This window comes from Sus scrofa, chromosome 7 (genome assembly GCF_000003025.6).
Source record: "Sus scrofa isolate TJ Tabasco breed Duroc chromosome 7, Sscrofa11.1, whole genome shotgun sequence".
NCBI classification, from domain to species: Eukaryota; Metazoa; Chordata; class Mammalia; order Artiodactyla; family Suidae; genus Sus; species Sus scrofa.
Genome location: NC_010449.5, coordinates 18,011,071 through 18,033,337, shown reverse-complemented (window position 1 = coordinate 18,033,337; position 22,267 = coordinate 18,011,071). Strand labels below are relative to the sequence as shown.

The 22,267-nt window shown below is 36.7% G+C and overlaps 1 long non-coding RNA gene across 2 annotated transcripts in view; it reads right to left on the bottom strand.

Moving 5' to 3' along the window:
- Nucleotides 1-22,267, bottom strand: part of LOC106504342 — a 629,832-nt gene that overhangs the window by 225,263 nt on the left and 382,302 nt on the right. For both annotated transcript variants that reach the window (XR_002346093.1, XR_002346094.1), the window contains exon 4: nt 18,561-18,638. This is a non-coding gene — a long non-coding RNA (uncharacterized LOC106504342). The remainder of the gene's footprint in view (nt 1-18,560; nt 18,639-22,267) is intronic.

The window sequence follows — 22,267 nt, the reverse complement described above, 5'->3', positions numbered from 1 at the left end:
AGAAATGAAATAGCTTTAAGATTATGCTCCAAGCATTATGTCAGTTCAACATAATGATTGCTATAAACCATCATGTCATTGACATATAAATAAGAAAGACAATTGAGACCCTATAAATAAAATAACTTTGGCTTCTTCAACTTCTGTGAATAAGAAAAGGATTGTTAGGTTTATTAACCTAATGTATTTTCATCAGCCTTGTTAAAAACTGATATCCTAAAAGTCACATTAAGCCTGAGGTGAAGTTTTTACTATGACAAAGTTTCAATGGCTATATACTTCAGTTTTTTAATCCAATGTTTTTTGAGGGAAATTATAGGAAGTAAAAAATGCTTTCTCCTCATCCACATGAACAAAGACATTTTAAAATTTTAGTAAAGACTTTAAATAAAGAGACTGGTTTTCTGACCAATACAGTTTAGAAATACCTTAAATAATCAGTAAGTGTTGGAAGATTAAATTAATAATGTTAAAGACTCAAATAAGTTGTCATCATATATATATATTCCCCTATTCTTACTCATTAATTCAATAGCATATATTAATGCCTATTGTATTCTATGCAAAAAAAGTTTTGTTCTAGAGCTAATTTTTGCTGTTAAGCTAAACATATCCTGGTGTTTTTCCAGTAGAAAACCAGAAGACTACCCATGAATATTAAATGATCTGCCTCAGATCAATGTATATCTGACATATGCAAATTGAGCCCTGAACTTTGGGTAAGGAATACAGATTTCTTTAAGTGTCTATCATTTGCACAGACGTAATTAGGCTTTATTTAATAGCAGGTTGAAAAATTACCAAGTTTGAATGGACCTTAAAACTTGTTTTGTTCAACTTGTACATTCTAAAGATTATTGGACTTAATATATTTTGATAGCATTGAACCAAATTTGATAAGAAAACAGAGTTTAAATGGGCTAAGTAAGCTCATAGTACTCAGAAACTGAGTAAGGAACTAAACTCAGGCCTTGTCACTTCCAAACTTGTATGTGTTCCTAGGACACGGCCTTTGTCATCTACTTTTACCCAACAGTTTCTTTAGCTGTAACGTTTTTCAGACTTGACCTTATCTCTAAGGAATATGTGTACCAAATTTTCTGTCCATTTTATATATATATATATATTCCTATCCATTAGAATATTTAACCCTACAGAAATAATCCATTAAAATTTACTGAAAATTGCAGATGCGGCTCCGATCCCGTGTTGCTGTGGCTCTGGCGTAGGCCGGCAGCTGCAGCTCCGACTGGACCTCTAGCCTGGAAATCTCCATATGCCATGGGTGCGGTCCTAGAAAAGACAAAAAGACAAAAAAAAAAAAAAAAAAGTACTGAAAATGTTGAACTGGGGAATTATGTACTTGAATGTCCCCTTCCGATTTCTTAAAAATTCAGTATTTAAAATACCCTAGAGGAGTTCCTGTCGTGGCGCAGTGGTTAACGAATCCGACTAGGAACCACGAGGTTGCGGATTCGATCCCTGGCCTTACTCAGTAGGTTAAGGATCCGAGATTGCCGGGAGCTGTGGTGTAGGTCGCAGACGTGGCTCGGATCCCTTGTTGCTGTGGCTCTGGCGTAGGCCGGTGGCTACAGCTCTGATTAGACCCCTAGCCTGGGAACCTTCATATGCCGCGGAGTGGCCCAAAAAATGGCAAAAAGACAAAAAGATAAAAATAAAAATAAAATACCTAGAAAACAAACTGGTTTCATGTCATGAGTTAGAGTTTTTAAATTTTGCTTCCTTATTTTTCTTCTTAACCCACAAGCGAGGTGAATGTTGACAATTGTCAGTCTTATACGATTAATTTAAATTAATCCAGGTCATTAAGCATGGAGGTACATAGACCATTAGCTGCCTGAATTAGCTGCTGATGGACTGTTTTGATTAGTAACTTCTTTCAGAAGGACCAGATTGGTTGGGAAGTAACGTGCTGATGAAAGAGTTCCTTAAACAGCTCTACTTGGCCTTAAACAAGGCCAGAAGTGTCTGTTTTTTTCCTTCTGAAAACATTTGCTTTATCTCAAAACATTAGGTATGTTGCATTCCCAAAAATATTAACAGCTCTCTGATTTCTTTTCTTCTACCCATGCCTTATCTTACTTCTTACTATTGAACATTTTTCTCTAGGTTTATTTTGGTAAATTTTAGTTTTAAGGTAAATAACAGAAAATCTGTTTCTCTTGATTCCAAATTTTGCTGAAACTGGTTATTTCCCATTATTGCAATCCCTAACTAAATTACTAAGGATATTTCTAGAGGAGGAAGCAAGGGTTCCACAACACTTCATTTCAAAATAATTTCAATGGCAAGGATACACTCTTTTTATTTTGTTTTGTTTTGTTTGTCTTCATGGATGCTATAGATGTGAATAAACTTTCTCAGAAAAATCCACATACTATCTAGACTTTCTCTGCACTGGGAAGACATTTTCTATCTTCTCAACAGTCAATAAAACATATTTTTGGCTCTTAGAATATAGAAAAGAGTAATAAAAGTAACTTTAGATGAAAGTACTTCACTGTTTTAAGAGATATCTTTCTCATTATAAATTCATCTGTGCCCAAGAGCTAAATATTATTGGGACATAATGTCATGACATGTTCTTCTTACTTCCTTACTGAAATAAGTTTCTAAATTTCAAGATACAAAGCCATTATCCTCTGGTTTAACAAACTGTTTAACTCTGTAAGGATGGACTGCATTATGTTAAAAATAGAAAACATTTTTAGTAAATAGACTAAGATATTTTTTCGCACAAAATCATAGGCAATGATGTACCCCAGGTTTTCTATGGGCTAGAAATTCTAGTTTCAACTACCTGGTTCTTTTTCTATACTTATAAATAATGCCACCAACTGGAAAAATAAAATAACTTGCCACACCTAGTCATATTTTGTTTGTTTGTTTGATGGCAGAAGTTTAATATAATGTTCAGTATGTACTCAAAATATAGGTTCATTTTCTTTTTAAAACACAGAGTCCTCAGTAAATGTCCAGCAAAATTTTCCCCATCTTATGTTGATAGTAATGCAAGATCGCTCAGGATGGAGAAATCATTATTCTTGATTATTTCCATCTACCAAAGGAAAACCAATGTTTCTATGCCCAGTGTTTATTCAATACAGATTTCTTTCTGACTGCTTATTTTTGATAGTTCTTGTGCATATACACTGAACTTAAGAAATTTTATTACTTTTAAAATTGATTTTGCTATCATTAATCTTATGCCTTGGTCTACTAGCATGCAGACATTGAGGTGGACATGAACACAAGATCTGGGTTTTTGTGTGCCCATTCTCTCTGGTTCTGCATTGTTTTAGTCACTTCTCCCTCAAGCCCAGCCAGAGCCACCAATGACAAGACACAGGTGGCTCAATTCACACAGATAGTATGTAAATAATGGCAGCTAGAGTGATGTCCTGTCTGACCTCTGCAACGACACTGCAAGAACCCTAATAGTGCCAACAGTCTCCTCCATACTGCACAATTCTGTCCCTCCTCTTAGATCCATCCCTCTTCTCCAGCCCCAACCTTTGAAAAAAATCCTCTCCTTTATTTTCCCTATTATCACATTCAAAATTCTCCCCTTAACCACTATTATCTCAAGTCTTTAATAGGAGGAAATATTCTGGTTTTCAGGAGACACAAATGAACTAATGACTGCGGCCCTTCTGTAAGCCAAAAAATGATCTTTAAATGGTAGAACTTCCAGAACTTGCAAAGGGATTAATTTTAGGTAATGTGGGGGAAATATCTGGGGACTAGAAGGTCCTTGGACCTCTTGCTACTCTTTTTACTCTGGCTTCATGTTGATAAAGAATAAAATCATTTCAGAATTTCCCTTGTGGCCCAGTGGATTACTGATCTGGCATTGTAGCAGCTGTGGAGTAGGTTCAATTCTTGGCTTAGGAATTTGCATGTGTTTTGAGTACAGCATATATAAATAAAATAAAATAAAACAAAATCATTTCAGGGGAAATCTTGACTTTGCAAGAAAGTCAACCATTGAATAGTGCTGATGATAATATACTCTAAATTAGAATATTCTTATTACTTCATATTTTCCTAAAGTTTTGACCTGTTACTCCATTTAAAAAATATTATGCGATTATAGAGACCATGCCTAATTTTGTACAACAAACACTTGCTAGGTTCTTCACATGCTACATGATAGGAATTCAGAGTATAAATAATATGAAATCTTTGCTCCTGAAGAGCTTATGTCTAACTGGAATGACAAAAATAATTCAAGAGCTATGATAGACCTATACAGTTCAATGGAAGTACGGAGTTATGCAACAATTCCAGCCAATGAAAGAATTTTTGCAAGAGTTAGGGGAGAAAAAAAAAATCACATAAGGAGGAGGAGTTACTCTATGATGAAAAAGAAGTGGAAGGTAAGAGTTCACACACTCAGAATATTAAGGTCAAAGGCAAGGAGAGATAAAACATCCCAAGTAACAAAAACCATATGCTTTTTGGTTTTACCCAAGTGAAAAATATGAGTCAGAGAGGAGCAGGTGATGGAGGCCAGTTTTTGAAGTGGCCACTTGTGCAAAAGTAACTTTTGAGCAGGGAAGTTCAAGACCACCTTTTCCTTTCAGACAAGCCACGTGTCAAAAAGCAGAAAATAAGAGAGCTTGAGAAACCAACAAGCAGGTTATTTCAAGTATCTAGGGGAGAGACAATGACATTCTGAATGAGGAAGTAAGCAACAGGGAGGTAGCTGAGGGAAGAAAGCATTAAAAAAAAAATTAGTTAAGAGGAAGATTCAGCAAGAGTTGTTTGAATTTGAATGGCGTGGGGGGAGGATTTACAGGGTCTTACAAATTGGTTAGTGATAAACCTAACTAAGACGCAAAATCCAAGAGTGATAATAGTTGTAAGGACGGGGTACATAGAGAATCAAAGCTCAGTTCTAAAAATGCTAACTTTCCAACACTTGCATTTCCAAGTGTGAAGCTCAGTGGATAATAAAGTGTTGAAGATTTTTTTTTTTAATTGAGAATTGTCACTGTATGGGTAATAATTAAATCCATAAGACTGCATTGGATTCTGAGGATTAATTGATAGAGTAAGAGGACTGGAAAGAAACTGGAGGATAATCAAGGTATATATTTAGAAAGGTGGGAGGAAAAAAAAAAAAATACAGAAAGAAGTGTTCCTAGGGAGAAGTTCTGAAAAGGAGATGATGTTGTATAAACATATTGGTGATGTCTGATGCCATATTGCTGATGTGTTTGAGGGCTTTATTCAGACAAATAATGAGGCCTTGAATACTACATAGAACCTTGGTCCAGTCCTGGTTAGAAATATCAGCTCACTGTCACCAGTAATTGGAGGTATCATCAATACTATTGTATTTTAATATTTTCAACAACTGAGAGTTATATATCACAGTTTACAGAAGAGAAGAAAAATTGAAATTCATGGAAATAAGTGATTTTTCTTGGAGACTCAAAGATAAGAAGAAATGTATGAAACTGAGTTTTGGTCATTGTCACTCCAAAATATGAGTTATTAACTAAACAGTTAGTCTTGCTTCCTTTCCCAGCTTTTCCCAACTTTATGGGGAAATAACAAATTTGGATATGTGCAATACCAATTAGCTGTTGAGAGATCTACTAAATTCCTTTCACTGGAGTTTAGAAAATGCCTCTGTTATCATAAACAGTTTCGTGGCCTTGTAGCATAGTATAAGCAGCTTCTTTCCTTTGAATTGACCTTGGCTCCCTGTCTTTCTTTAAATAGAACAGGGATGAGAGAAGCACTGTCACCCCTGAGAAAGTTCTGTATGACATAGAGCAGAAGGTGTCTGAGAAGAGTAGAAAAGTGAACTGAGTTAAAGCCAAGCTTTGAGGAATGAGAGCCATGACCTACACCTGAAGATCCAAAGTTCCACTCCAAAGCCTCCAAGAGTCTTGATTTAGAGCTATTTCCTGTATATAAACAAGAAATCTGCTCAACCCTGGAGGCACAAGGATGGACTTTAGGATGAGGTTAAGGCAGAAGAGAATGAACTTCTGCAAATGTATGTATACAAATATATTTAATGCATGCATATTCACAGACAGGTTATCAACTGCCTTCATTAGATATTTAAAGTGGGCCAAGACACAAATATGGTTAAGAAATGATGGTATTATGTACACACACATACATATACATATATATATACTTTTATTATTGAAAAACTTTTAACATACACTGAGGGAGAGATAATGATAAAAGAACTCCCATGTAGGTAGCATTCAATTTCAAAAGTATCAATATTTTCTCAATTTTATTGTTATCTATTCCTCATCACTTTCTGATTTTGTATTGTGTTTTAAAGGAAATCATACACCCCACTTGCAGAGCACAATCAGTTCTTTAGTATGTCTCTATTTTCTCTGCTCTCCCATTCATTTGGTACATCACTGCTGAGTTTTCTGAATGTTCCCTTCTCATCACAATCCAAAACTTTGAAGATACATGGGATTCTGGGCACTGAAGACTTCATAAGCCACTTATAATTATCTTTCCATTTTTCTTTCATAGGAATACTGTAGAATCTTTTGCTCCAAATAACTTGGCCTATCCCTGAAAAAAGTATTAAATGTTGGCTTATTCAAGACTAGAATTACCCAAGAAGCCTTAGAATTTCTTTACTCCATGCATCTCCTCTCTAAATGTAACTCCTCCTTAAAGTATAGCTAAAATCTCATTGTGCCTCCAGACTATCACAGAAAGTATAAGAGGTCCTATTCTTCTGCCGTTCTCAGATACTCATATATTTTACATATTCATTTGCTATTCAATGGCACAAGGTTAATTCTGTATTTTAGATGACCTTTTAAACATCTTAGAACACATCTTCCAAGGATTTATTCTAGCAAGTCAGAAAGTAGTTGACTTTTATGTCCACTTTCTCTTTTCTGGCAAGCTGTCTAAAAGACTAACTTTAATATATAATAGCCAAATACCACTTTATATACTTTGCCCATATGTTTGTCAGCCTGAATAGCCTAAATAAATTCTAGAGATTTACTGGAGTCACTTATTGGCCCTGGGTCCCAACTATGAGTACACAGAAAAAAAAAAAAAAAAAAAAAGAAAAAAAAAGGCCATTCAAGGCAGAAAACATTGCAGAACTTATTTCTGATACTTTTTGTTAATCCCCATCACAATGCAGTAAGGCAGCTATTATTTTGTTTTCATGATTATTTTCATCATAATTGATGTTATTGGAGCTTTTCACATGAAGAGACTAACAAAATACAAGTCTTATACCAAATGACATACCTTATAAGGGAAGATGTAGACTTTAAAACAAGCTCTATCAGATTTCAGAAAGTCATGCTTATTTCACTGTAACACAACACAATGAGTCTTCAAAGATTTCATGATGACACCAAACATTTCTCTTGAACCTAATCCAAACCACCCACAGTCTCTTCATTCTATCTCAAACTCCCCAGCTACCCAGGTCAAACATAACCAAATAATCAATATTTTAACTAGTTCATACATACGACCAGATGTATGATGCCTGATTTGTAGATGACTAAGTCATTGATATCACCACCTAAATGAAAGGATTTTTTTTTTCTCTCTCTCTCTGTTTGCTAAATAGATTTCTCAGTGACCTATGGGTAATTACAATCTTTATTGCAGGGTCTATTCTGAGAACTTCATTTGCATAACAAAATGGAAATCAACCAAAAGAAGGTCTATATCAGTTATCAGTTTAGTTCTAGACAGAAATACATTCAGGATAGTATAGCACAAAGGCAATGAATGGCTAACACCTCCTACTTCTCTAAGTAATAAACTTGATAACTGGCCCTTTGACTATTTTGCATAACAAACTGTATGTGGGGTCAGGATGGTTTACGTATTAACTTCCAGAGTGTATAGTCCAGTTACAAATGAATACCGCAAACTATTTTTGACAACTTATTAAAATTTTAAGTATGATTCCAAACCCTCAGGCTACTTGATTTTTAAAGTTACATTTTCTTCTGAAATAGCAATACATGATGCCTGTCAAAAATTCAGAGCCATAATAGCTTTAGGCTACTTTCCAAAAATAAAAATAGCAGGCTGTATCAGTCGGCAAAGCACTGGTGCCTTGCTGTACATGGCCTCCTTTAATGGCTGATAAGTCCTGCAGTTGAAATTTGCCTGTAACTTGGCTAGAAAAACTTGGCTCTGTGTGAAGAACATGAAAAAAATTACGCCTGTCCATCAAGGTGATGAAACAAGAGTGGACAGCCTGCTTTTGATAAGCAAATGGGTAAGAAAATGACTGACCCTTTCCAAATGAGCAATAAAGTCATATCCAAAATATTTCAACATGAAATGTTTCCTTACTTCACTTCTCTTGGAAAAAGGGGCATGAGGAAAGAAACTCGGTGTTCATTCAACATCTAATCTGTGCCAGATATAATACACACTTCCCTGTTCTGATAAAGTGGCTGATACTAAGAAGGGATTTTTCTAGGTTTGATATCCTATTTGGAGTGGGGGGAGGGGAGACCCATACTCTTCTTGCGAATCCTCTTTCATATTATAGAAACTATACCTTTTTATTCTAGGTCTGCGCCTCTAAACTAGAGTTGTACCATCTGCCCAGGGACTGTTTGCAAACAGGTGCATTTGTGGGGATGGGGAGGGGTGTTCTAAGGTTTCCTAATGTTGTGGGTAGGGATGCTCCAGGCACTAGTGGTCAGAAGTGAGAGATGCTGGTTTTATTGCATTGAGCCAGACTATCAAGCCAAAATGTCAACAGCACCCCCCCCACCTGAGTCAGAAGTACTGATCTCCACCACTGGCGGGTCTTTATCTTGTGTAAAGATGAAATGCAAGGACATCTTTAATTTTATTCTCATTAACATGAGATGGCAGATATTACATTTTTGTGAGCTTATCAGTGGTAGTTTAATAGGAGTATGTAGAAAATAGAAAGATTTATGGTATTTTCTCCCCTCAGAAATCAAATAAACTCAGATATCTCTTACTACCATTACTACTACTACTATGACTGTAATATTCTCAGTGTTTGGACTAGTTTCCAGGAAGTGAAATGTTTCTCCCTTGAAGAAAGTATCACTCGTCTAGAAGGCATGTGATTCCTGAATCAACTGTACCTTCGAAAGTTAAGTTCTTTTTTTTTTTTTTTTTTTTTTTTTTGCTTTTTAGGGATGCACCCATGGCATATGGAAGCTCCCAGGCTAGGGGTCAAATCTGAGATACAGCTGCCTGGCCTACACCACAGCCACAACAATGCAGGATCTGAAAGCGGGATAGCTCACGGCTACGCCAGATCCTTAACCCAATAAGCGAGGCCAGGGATCGAACCTGTGTCCTCATGGATACTAGTTGGGTTTGTTAATGGCTGAGCCACAAAGGGAACTCCTGTAAGTTTCTTGTTTATATGTAGTATAGTCTGAAATTACTATTTTTATCAGTTTGCTGGAAAAAGAGTCATGATGCATAATGTTATGCAGAAGTGATATATAACAGCTCAATTATCCATCAAACAATATGCATCCAACCCCAAAGAAAGCAGAATATCATTCTGAATGTGGGAACAAGATCCTCTCCCATTCTGCAGTGTCCTTGATAATTTCATACAGGCCTTGAAAAACTTAAAGAGTGCTGGTGGGAATGTGAGGAAAGGGAGCCATGCCTTGTGAGCTCAGTCTGAAACTGCTAATTACTTCCTTAATCCCTCTTTCACTAACCCCTATCCCTGGTTGCATAAACCACCAATTCACCCTTGTGTGTTGCCAATAACACCAGCCAACTGGAAGGTGTTTTGCTTCTCTTATTTTTCTTTATTTTAGTTATCTTTCTTTTTCAACCAAACTATATTTGTTCGTTATAAAAGAATAACACACTCCATGAATAGTTCCAGAGACAGGCTATTCCAAGCCACAGAATATCTTCAGCAAATTACAACCAACCCTCTATTTTTTTTTTTTTTTAGGGCCACACCCACAGCACACATAAACTCCCAGGCTAGGGTCTGAATCAGAGCTGTAGCCATTGGCCCACTTCACAGCCACAGCAACTCGGGATCTGAGCCGCATTTGCACCTACACCACAGCTCATGGTAATGCTGGATTCCTAACCCACTGCTGAGTGAGGTCAGGGATTGAACCTGTGTCCTCATGGATACTAGTCAGATTCGTTTCTGCTGAACCATGACGGGAACTCCCTAATTTATTTTCAATGAGGATTTTCTTTCTTGCCTTCCTTTCAACTTCGCTGTTCACTTCTTTCTTTGATGACTCTCAAAGTATGTCTATAAAGCATTTTATTCCTCAGGTTCTTTTATTGAAAGAATGAAAAAATGAAAATATTGGGTACTAAAGAAAGTTTCTCTCTCCTTTTTTTCTTAACACTTATAAATTACCTAGAATATGTGGAAATTAATAAATTGGGTTCTCCCCTGGTTCTGATAGAGGCTTGGAGAGCTACGTACAATACTCCAAGCCAGTATGGTGCCATTTGCCTCATTAATATTTCACTCATTGCTACGAATATAACTTAATGTCAAGGTCACTTCAAGATCCCTTTCTCATACCCTCACATGCATGAAGATACCTAAAGAACCATCTGATGATTAACTGTCTTAAGTATTCTTTGGAAAAGACCAAATTTTTTATATTACCTGTCATTTATAATTTATAATTTGTATACCCTTATATTCAAACCTGTGATCATGATTTAATCAGGGGTTAGGAAGAGAATTAGGCTAAAGGATCCTGAAAAGAAGGAGAGGAGGAGATTCCTCTAAGGAGAGAAAGAAATCTGTAAGATCATCAACATTTTATCTTTGGGCAGGATTTCCATACAGCACTCTGTGGATCAGATATTTGACCAAGAAATTCTAAGTGTGCTCATAGTTTTAGTCGACTTTAAATAAATTCTATATCCTGATAAAGAAATTCTGGAAAACAAACATGCATAGATGATGTGAATTTGGATTTTTCTTGCCAAATTTACCTAATGAAGGAAGTAATTCTAGCAAAAAGCATGTGTAGGGTGCAAGAGCTGGGATTTTGTGGGACCCATGGCCTAGATGTGCATATCTGAATGTAACTATGCCCTCCTAGGTGCCACATGCAATAATAATAATAGCAATGATGATGACAGCGATAATATTTTGAGTATTAACATTTCTGTTTAAGTGTTTTATATGTATTTACTCATTCAATTACTACAACTCCTTCAGGAAAGTAGTATGTTATTACCTGCATTTTTACCAGAAAAAAAAAAAAAAGAAAGTCATAGCTTGTTCTGGCCAAATGACAGAAAAAGGAGGCTGCAAACATTTAGCACTTTTGAATTTTTTGCGTGTGTTGGAGAGAGAGGCTGCCCATTCATTGATTCAAGATATTTGTATTGCTTTACATACTTTCCTAGGGCTTTCCTAGTTTATCCTACAGCTGCCATGACTAGAAAGTACCACAAGCTGGGTGGCTTAAGAGAATAACAACTTCCTGTCTCAGACGTCTGAAGGTTAGGAGTCTGAAATTAAAGTCTGAAGGTTAGGAGTCTGAAATTAAAGTGTCAGTAGTCCCCTGCTTCCTCTGAGACCTGTAGGGGAACCCTTCCTCACTCACCTCTTCTAGTTCTGTTGCTTTGCTAGCAGCCTTTGGTCTTTGGTTTGCAAAGGCATCACTCCCGTGTCTGCTTCCATCATTACATGGCCTTCTCTCTGTGTGTCTTCGTATAGTCTTTTCCCTGTGTATTCGTATGTACAAATGTCCCCCTTTTTAATAGAAATATAATCTAGGCATATTTGGATTAGGGCCCACTTTAATGACCTCATCTCCACTTGGTTAAATATGCAGAGATCCTATTCACAAATGAGGTCACATTGGGGATATTGGTGATTAGGATTTCAACATATCTTTTAGTTGGGGATTAGGAACACAATTCACCCATAACACTTGGTATTGTGGTAAAGGAAAGTGTTACAAAGATGGATTGAACACATTCTCTGCCATTAAGCATCTCAATTTAAATGAGTAGCCACAAAATCAGATAGAAATAACACTATAGGGTGTGAAGTATTTTGGTTTAGTCAAGTTCAGGAAACTATGGGCGCTGTAAGAAAATTTGTCAAGAACGACAAGCTGAAGAATGCTTAGATAAGTTATGAAAAAGAAAGATGACTTAGTCAAGTGAAAAATAATATGTAAAAGACAAAAGTGAGAGTAAGTGAACATGATAGACCAGGAAACTTTCCAGAAGTTGTATATGGCTGGCATTTAGGAAGTGGATGCAGATAAGCAAAGAAGAAATCATGGACATGGAGAAGAGACTTGTGGTTGCCAAGGGGGAGGGGGAGGGAGTGGGATGGATTGGGAATTTGGGGTTAATAGATGCAAACTATTGCCTTTGGCATGGATGGGCAGTGAGACCCTGCTGTATAGCACTGCAAACTATATCTAGTCACTTGTGATGTAGCATGATAATGTGAGAAAAAAGAATGTATGCATGTATTTGTGGCTGAATCACCTTGCTGAATAGTAGAAAATTGACAGAACACAGTAAACCAGCTATAATGGAAAAAAAATAAAAATCATTATCAAAAAAAGAAGAGACATGATGAGAAATAAAACTGAACTGATGGGGGAGAAAACCAGGACAGGTCTTATGCAACACTAAAAAGAATTTAGTAGGTAATTATGGATAGACCTTTGAGACAGAGACTGGCCTATTAAAATATGTGTGGGTTAGATGTGAGAGGTATTTAGGAAACAAAAAGAATAGGACATAATTACCAATAGATGTGATGGAGAGAAAGAAAACAATAGTTAGGCTACTGCATCAATCTCAATATGTTATATATAGCTAAAAGATCTACTTTGGGAAGAAAGGACAATGAGTTTAGTTTGGGACATTTCAAAGAATCTGAGGTGCCTGAAATATCAACACGTTAGTTTGGGGACGATTAAGTAGTTGAATCTACAAGTCCAGAATGTGGCCCAGAACTACATATGGAAATCATCTTCATGGAGCAAAAGGGAGCTCACAGAGGAGCAGTCAGATGAGGAGAGGATCTTGGGAGTTCCCCTTGTGGCTCAACAGGTTAAGAACCCAAAATAGTGTCTGTGAGGAAGAGGGTTTGATCTCTGGCCTTGCTCAGTGGGTTAGCAAGGTGCAGCATAGTTCACAAATGCAGCTCGGATCTGGCTTTGATGTGGCTGTGGCATAGGTTGGCAGCTACAGCTCTGATTCAACCCCTGGCCTGGAAAATTCCATATGTCATGGGTGCAGCTGTGAAAAAGAAAAAAAAAAAAGTGAGAAAAGGATCTTAAGATCAAAACTCAAACCCTTGCAACTAGCAACTTCTTAAAGTCTAGATCGCTAATTCCCAATCTTTTCAACATTATGTCATATGGTGAACATAAACATTTGTCTTCAAAAAAACATGGAAAAGAGGCAACTTCCCAGACACTTCTACTATTCCACACTCACAGTCAATTCTGTAGCATCGCTATCTCTGGCACAACTGCAATCCATTTATATTGCACTGGAGTGTCTGAAACACCATCATGATACTCTTGGAAAAAAAGGTAAACCATAATGAAATGGACAGAGAGAAAATTCAGGAAAGAATGATGAACCAGAAGACTTAAGAGATTCTAAAACAGAGAAATGATTCAGTGTTAACACCTCAGGAAGTTCAAGATAATGACTTTAAAGTGTTTTTTGCACTTGGCAGCTAGAATCTTTGATGATTTTGGCGAGATCAGATTCTGTGGGATGACGGATGCAGAGATTACTTGCACCATATGAAAAACCGCATGAGAATTAGAGTTGGAAGTATCGTGTTCAGACTACTCTTTCTAGTAGCTTTGTTATTCAAGGAAGAAGAGAAATGTGTGATCATTAAAAACGAAAATCAGAGCAAAATTTAAATTGGGAGTGTTTTGAGCATAACCATATATATGCTGAATGAAAAAAAAAGCGGGGAGGTTGTTATTTTAGATGAAAAAGAGAGAGCCAATGAGTCATGAAGACAGGTATTGACAGCCTCAGGGTTCAGGTGAAACTATGAGTCTTGGAGGGAGGAGGAACTTCTCATTCTAAGACATCAGGATAGGAGGAAAAGCTGCAAGAGGATGCAGATGCATTAATGGAATTGGAAAGCATGGTATTCTCTGTGAAATAAGAAACTAGGAATGTTTTGAATATAATAAAAATCCTAACCATAGGGCAGTCAAAGAGAAAAATGGATAGTGGGATGGCTGGTGTGGGAAATGGTAGCCAGAAGTGATGATGGGGCTAATCTGGGGGGATGTGTGAAAAGTGTGTGATGGATGGTATCAATACATAGGGACAATACATAGGTTTCAATACATGCTCCAGGAGCCACAGTCTTTAAGGAATGTGTAGAAGGGTCCTGGAAATCAACAGATGACAATGACTAAGGAAAGGATGGCAACATAAATGGAGAAGGCAGTCTTACAGGAGAGTGTGCCAACAATCAGTATAGAAGAGGTATTGGCTTCTGGATACTCTATTCAGTGGAATCTGAAGTAAATCATCACTATATAAATAGCCTGTTGAGTAAAAAGTAGAGTGATCTTTGTTCCTAGGAACAACCTTCCCTAGTATCCCTGTTGAAATATGGATGGAAAACAATAGGTATTTGGGAAGGTGATTGTGTTAATATATAGTCTAACTTTGGACACTGCTAGGGATTATCAAAAGACTTAAAGCTTTGACATCTGGCAAGACAAACTTGAGTAACATAAGAACTTACTCTGAGACAGTTAGGACTTGTCAGATTTCCATGCTTTTTTTTCTTGCTCAAGGCACAGTGAAGTATGAGTGGAAACACTTGTAAAATGGACTCCATTTGGTGTTGTATACACCTGTTTTCCATAATGAAACTAATAACTCCTGGTAAAAAAACATTTTAGGAAAGAACTATAATACAGTATTGACACTAGCTATCTCAGCACAAAACAGCTCTAAAAGATATTCCAGAGGTGGTTCTTTCAAGAACCATGACAAACTGTGGTCTGAGGATCAATTAGCAGCATTGTTTTCCCTGGGGGCTTATTAGAAATATAATACACAAAAATCTATGGGATTCAGCAAAAGCAGTTCTAGGAGGGAAGTTCATAGCAATACACATTCACATTAAGAAAATGAAAGTGCTCTAATAAACTACCTAACTTTACAACTCAAGGGACTAGGAAAAACCAAAAAGAAAAAAACCTTAAATTAGTAGAAGGAAGGAAATAAAAAGGTTGGAGAGGATGCTTTTCCTGTTGACTAAATTCCTCTGTTGCCAACATCATTATTATGCTCAATGGAGAAAAATAAAGCTTAAGCTTCAGTCTATTGGTTTGTTTTACTTAAAGGAAAACGTTGAGCAGGAGAAACCAATTCAAGACCATCGCACCATTGTGCTAGAACATATTATACAAGAAGTTACATATTTAAAGGTCCCAGTGATTCCCTTGAATCATGTTTTGAATATAATTTTTCCTCTAATTAGGGTTGAGCTCTTTGCTTTGGTTCCTTTTTAAAGGTTATGTGTGTGTCTGTATGAGTGTATGTCTGTATTTTTCAATTTTTTTTTTATTCTATGCCAAATGATGAGATACTTTTTTTTTTTTGATTCCTAAGGGTTCTTTTATTTGTTCATGGCTGAGATTTTCTTTTTTTCTTTTCTCTTCTTTTTTTTTTTAGTTATTTTTAATGTAATGATTTTTATTTTTTTCCATTATAGCTGGTTTACAGTGTTCTGTCAATTTTCTACCGTACACCATGGTGATCCAGTTACACATACATGTATACATTCTTTTTTCCTCACATTATCAGGCTCCCTCATAAGTGACTAGACATAGTTAGCAGTGCTGTATAGCAGGATCTCATTGCCCATCCTTTCCAAAGGCAATAGTTTGCATTTATTAACCCCAAGCTCCCAATCGATTCTTCTCCCTCCCCCTTCCCCTTGGCAACCACAAGTCTATTCCTCAAGTTCATGATTTTCTTTTCTGTGGAAAGGTTCCTTTGTGTCATATATTAGATTCCAGATATAAGTGATATTATATGGTATTTTCTTTCTCCTTCTGACTCACTTCACTCAGTATGAGAGTCTCTGGTTGCATCCCTGTTGTTGCAAATGGCATTATTTTGTCCTTTTTTATGGCTGAGTAGTATTCCATTGTGTATATATACCACGTCTTCCTAATCCAAATGATGGACATTTGGGTTGTTTCCCTGTCTTGGCTATCGTGAATAGAGCTACAATGAACATGTGGGTACATGCGTCTTTTTCAAGGAAGTAGAAGTCACAATAGATACTACAGAAATACAAAAAAACATGACAGAATACTATTTGTATTCTATATATACAAATATAGTATATATATACTATATATAGTATATATATATATATATATATATATATATATATATATATTCTAATTGTATGCTAACAAATTTGACAACCTAGAAGAAATGGACAACTTTCTAGAGACTTACAGCCTGCCAAAACTGAATCAAGAAGAAATAGATCAACTGAACAGAATGATCACTAGAAATGAAATTGAATATGTCATAAATATACTCCCTACAAACAGAAGTCTAGGACCAGATGGCTTCACAGGTGAATTCTATCAAATATACCAAGAAGAAATTATACCCACCCTCCTTAAAATTTCTCAAAATGTTGAAGAAGAAGGAACACTCCCAAAGATATTCTATGATGCCACCATCACCTTAATTCCAAAACTAGACAAAGATATCACCAGAAAAGAAAACTATAGGCCAAATCTTTGATGAATATAGATGCAAAAATTCTCAAAATAAATTTAGCCAAACGATTCCAACAAAAAATTTAGCCAAACGATTTAGCCAAGCAATTTAAAAAATTTAGCCAAATGATTCCAACAAAAAATTTAGTCAAACGATTCCAATACTCAATGGATAAAAGATGAAAGCCTGCCCACTAAAATCTGGAACAAGACAAGGATACCCACTCTCACCACTGTTAATTCAACGTAGTACTGGAAGTCCTAGCCACAGCAATCAGACAAGCGAAAGAAATAAAAGGCATCCAAATAGGAAGAGGAGAGGTAAAACTGTCACTGTATGCAGATGACATGATACTATATATAGAAAACCCTAAGGACTCAACCCAAAAACTGCTTGAACTGATCAACAAATTCAATAAGTAGCAGGATATAAGATTAACATTCAGAAATCAGTCACATTTCTGTGCACTAACAAAGAAATATTAGAAAAGGAATACAAAAATACATTTGAAAATTGCACCCCCAAATATCAAATACCTAGGAATACACCTGACCAAAGAGGTGAAAGACATATGCTGAGAACTATAAAACATTAATCAAGGAAATTAAAGAAGATGTAAAGAAATGATGAGATAAATTTTTGACCTACTGTTGCTTGACTCTTGTAATGCACAATAGATTCAGGTGAGATTCAAACAGTGCTCATTATAGAGCACCTGCAATGGACCAAATACAGGTTCATTTATGTGAATCCCATTAAATCGATGTAATAGGTTTTATTTACGCTGATGAATGGTTTTCCCAAAATAGCTGGTAAACTAAGGAACCAGGAGTCCATTTTCAGTACATCAAACTCCACCAGGCAAAGGTTTCCATCATATAAGTCTAGGCCAGTTGTGCTTTTTCAGACTTAAAAGAATTTAAAAGAGTTTTGAAGGATTAATTTTTTGGGCACACAGTGAAATATAGTAAGTGTTCAGCAGATTTTTTGAGGAGAGGGAAGTGTGTGTGCATACACTCATATACATACCCTTCCCTGGGGGGTGTGCTTGCTGGTGGCTAGTCAAAGAGGAATGTTGTGAGAAGTCTAGAAATTGTTTTTAAGAGTGAAAGCTTTGCAACAGGAAGCATTTTTACCCATTCTTGTTCTATGTCTTTTTCGTTCTTTTAAACAAAGGAGAGATTGTTTACAGCAGCTCAGCTATATTTTGTAACACATCATTAAAGTGATCCAACCCAGGCTGTTCACAATAGCCCTTTTTTTTTTTTTTTAGGTAGTAAGGAATTTCTGATACATGGAAGCCAGACAGGTTATGTTATTCTGCTGATTCAGTCAGGTTTTTGAGGGGTATTTTACACACAGTTTTCTCCTAAGACAAAAATCAGTATCTTTAAAAGCACCTAAACTATAAAGAGAAATATCCTAAGACTCCACATTAATGAGCATATCTCATTATGTATTTCTCTCTGCATCAGGGAACCTAAAATGTTGGTGGAAACAGATTAAATGACAGTGATCATTTTAAAGAGCACTGCATACCTAGCTTAATTTTTCCAACATGTCATTCACATTATTAGTATAGTTTGTATTTTTAAAAAATGGTTTTGTTTGGCTGGGGGGGGGACTGAGTATTTAAAGTGTCATCTCTAAGTTCATTTTAAATGCAATTTTTGCATGCAATAATACGGAGCACACACTCAGACATTTACCATTAGCACTTCAACTCAAACATTTCCTGTCTCCAGTGTTTGAAAAAAAAAATTGCAAACATACAGTACCTTGTGTACCTTCTTTTTTCTCTTCCTGCCAACAGATGGATTCTCCCTTCTGTTCCTAGACACCAGAGATGTCATCAGCTGTTATGAGAAAAGACAGGTTCCTAAATTCAGACTTTGAAGGAGAAAATCGTTTTACTTCACCTTTAGTAAGGATTTCATTTGTAAATGTTCCTGTCAATTGAAACATACCAAAGGAGACAATGATTGAACATTGCAGCAGAGCAATGTGGCAGAAGGAAATGAGGCAGTGGCAGAGACTAGAAATGCTGGGATTTGCCATCTGTGTAGACAGGAATCCTTTTACAATCATAAATCTCTCGCACAATCCCATCATTGGGTAAAGGTCACCTCCCTCTATATATTCAACCCAACCCTCTTTCCATTTAGAAAGATGGAGCTCAATCACAAAATGAATGAGGATGTCTTGGAAAATGACTAAATTAAATTTCACAAAAGAAAGTGGATATAAATTGATAAAGCCTACTGTGTGAGAGAGAGAGAGAAAGAGAAAGAAAAAGGTTATTTAAAATTTTGTTCTTAGCAGTCCCTGTCTTTCTATTTCCATTGGTACATGAAAAACTTGAGGCAGAGCAAAAAGCCCACAGGGCAACAGGGGAGGGGTATAGCAGGATCCTCTTAAAAAATAAATGGTGGGTTAGAAATTGACCTTCTGATTTTTGAAAGAAGAACCTTATCTTCTTGAAATCTCCAGAATACTTCTCTGGTCCTTTTGTATTTCAACACACATACATAGTCACATTTAGTTTCTTTGGGCTGTTGCAGCTTATAGAATTTTTGAGAATCTTCTATAGTCTTTTTGATATATGGAGCAGATCAATACTTAAGTTATTCTGCACTTAATTTTTTAGTGGTAAGATTTAGTATTTATCTCATTAAAATTCACCTAGTTTTATTGAGCTCAGTTGCTGTATGAGGCAATGAATTTATTGCTACTTCAAGTTTCATGGCACAAGCACAGTATGAGTATACTAAGAGAGGAAGGAAAAAAACAGAAGATGAAATGAAATATTTTCAGACTTGACATTCATATTGGGCTTTGAAGGATAATAAGTATTTTGAGAAATGAACATTACATGGGAGGTTACATTTGTTTTGTTTTGTTTTTTGTCCTTTTGCCATTTCTAGGGCTGCTCCCACGGCATAAAGAGGTTCTCAGGCTAAGGGTCGAATAGGAGCTATAGCCGCCAGCCTACGCCAGAGCCACAGCAACGTGGGATCCGAGCTGCGTCTGCAACCTACACCACAGCTCACGGCCACGCTGACCAAGGCCCACTGAGCAAGGCCAGGGATCAAACCTGCAAGCTCATGGTTCCTAGTCAGATTCGTTAACCACTGAGCAATGATGGGAACTCCGGAGGTAACATTTTTTTTTCTTATCCTGCCATATACTTTGTTTCTAGCTGCTCATTGCTTCCTTCTCCAATGCCCATATAGTGGTCATACTTGTGAGGCAAGATAAAAAAAAAGATTAACATCCCCACAAAGATTCTAAAAGTTATCTTTATGATTTTACTTTATGTTGTAATCTGTAGGGAATTTGAGAAATTCAGAACAAAGGGAAAAATTAATTTGTGAACAAAAAGTCCTATTTACAAATGAGGGAATAACAGGTTCATGATGGTTAAAAATAGAGGTACTCAACAAAGGTGACAGCACCCACCCCATCACTAACTTCTATTCAATTTTTTTGCAAAGTGTGAGGGTTGAGGCGGGGAGGGTTTGTGTCAAGAAAATGGGAGGTCAGGAGTTCCTGTGGTGGCCCAGCGGGAGCGAATCTGACTAGAACCCATGAGGACATAGGTTCGATCCTTGACCTTGCTCAGTGGGTTAAGGATCTGGCATCGCCCTGAGTTATGGTGTAGGCCACAGATGCGGCTCAGATCTGGCATTGCTGTGGCTTGGTGTAAGCCAGTGACTACAGTTCTGATTGGGCCCTTAGCCTGGGAACCTCCATATGCTGCAGGTTGCAGGTGTGGCCCTAAAAAGACAAAAAAAAAAAAAAAAGAAAGAAAGAAAATGGGAGGTCATAATAACCTTTGATGTCAGTAGCAAAGGATGGTAAATACGCTACAAATTTTCAGGCAGACACAACAAAGAAGAATTATCCTGCTCCAAATGCCAATAACAACTCCATTGTGAAACAATGGTAGGGCTTGTATACCGTCTTTAGAACTCAGACAATGTGTGTCAGAGATGGGACTCAAACCCTGCCTCCAGATTTTATAAAAGTTCACTTCTTGAAACTTTAAAATCCTTCATGTTTGTACCATGAGGCTTTTTATAAAAGTTGTGTGTAGATTTATTTTCAATTTCAGTTTTGCTTTTATTTTCCATGTTGCTCATTTGACAATGTGTGCTAACCAGTTGTTTTTTGTTCTACAGGTAGGAATTTATACCTTATCATAAACTGAGAGTGCTTCACATTACTGTGCATTTGGGCATGGAATTCCAGTGTTTTTTTTTTTTATTGTTGTTAGTTTGTTTTTTAGGGCACTGCTGCATATGGAGTTTCCCAGGCTAGGGGTCGAATCTGAACCCGAACTGCAGCCACCAGCCACAGCCACAGCGATGCCAGATCCAAGATGCCTCTGCAACCTACACCACAGCTCAAAGCAACTCCAGACCCTTAGCCACACTGAGGGAGACTAGGCCAGGCATGGAACCTGCGTCCTCATGGATGCTAGTCAGATTCATTTCCACTGAGCCACGATGGGAACTCCTCTTTTTTTTTGGGGGGGGGAAGGGGGCATGGAATTCTTCAAGAATATAAATAAATGCCACTTCACCTAGGAAAGTGTAAGAACTTTGGGGGTAAGTCCATGTCTATTATTTTGTTATAACTTTGGTGCCAAATATTGTGACCTATAAGATATAGGAACTTAACTGTTTGATTTTGAACTGTTTGACATAGGAACTTCACTGTTCATATGCAGGTTGTTAAGTGTAGTTACTATCATATGTTCCAATAATATTATGTCAATAGAGAGGTTTCTGGAGAAAATATTTCTAGAATCAAGTTTTACAAATAACATAAATGCTCAGGAAATCCTAAAATCCAGAAATACTTGGATTCTGCATATTTCTTTAAAAAATACAAAAATTGCACATAAATCTATAAATAAGACAATAAGCCTCACCTATAAATATATATTTTGGTTAAAGATCATACATACAAGCATACTCTATACATTGGTATTTATGTTTGTTTATCTGCCAAGAGTTTGAAGGGGAGCTGTATTTTGCTTGCTTTCTTTCCCTATTGATAAAGTTACCGGGTGACATTGGCCAGATTCCTCATTTTCCTCACAAATCAGTGTCTTTATCTCTGCTAATACATCTTGGGAACCAGGCATATGGCAAGCTCTCCATGTGGATAGTAACAAAGAACATAATTTTTAGCAAAGGAGGAACTGTACTTTCAATTTGTTATCAATAATACGTCTTTGAGTGCTTTTAAGAAATTGGGGTTTGCTTAATTCAGGTTGGTTGCTTTTTGGTTTTGTCCTCATGTTATGAGTTAACACACCATCAGAACAGAAATAACCGAGAAGAGCTGTTCAAGATTGATTTTTTTCAGGCAATTCTCCTTCTTCATGTTCAATACTCCTTTGTTTCCTTAGAAGATGACCTCAAGATTTCCACAGGGACTCCTGTAAGCTGAAGTCTTCAATTTGGGAAGTATGTCA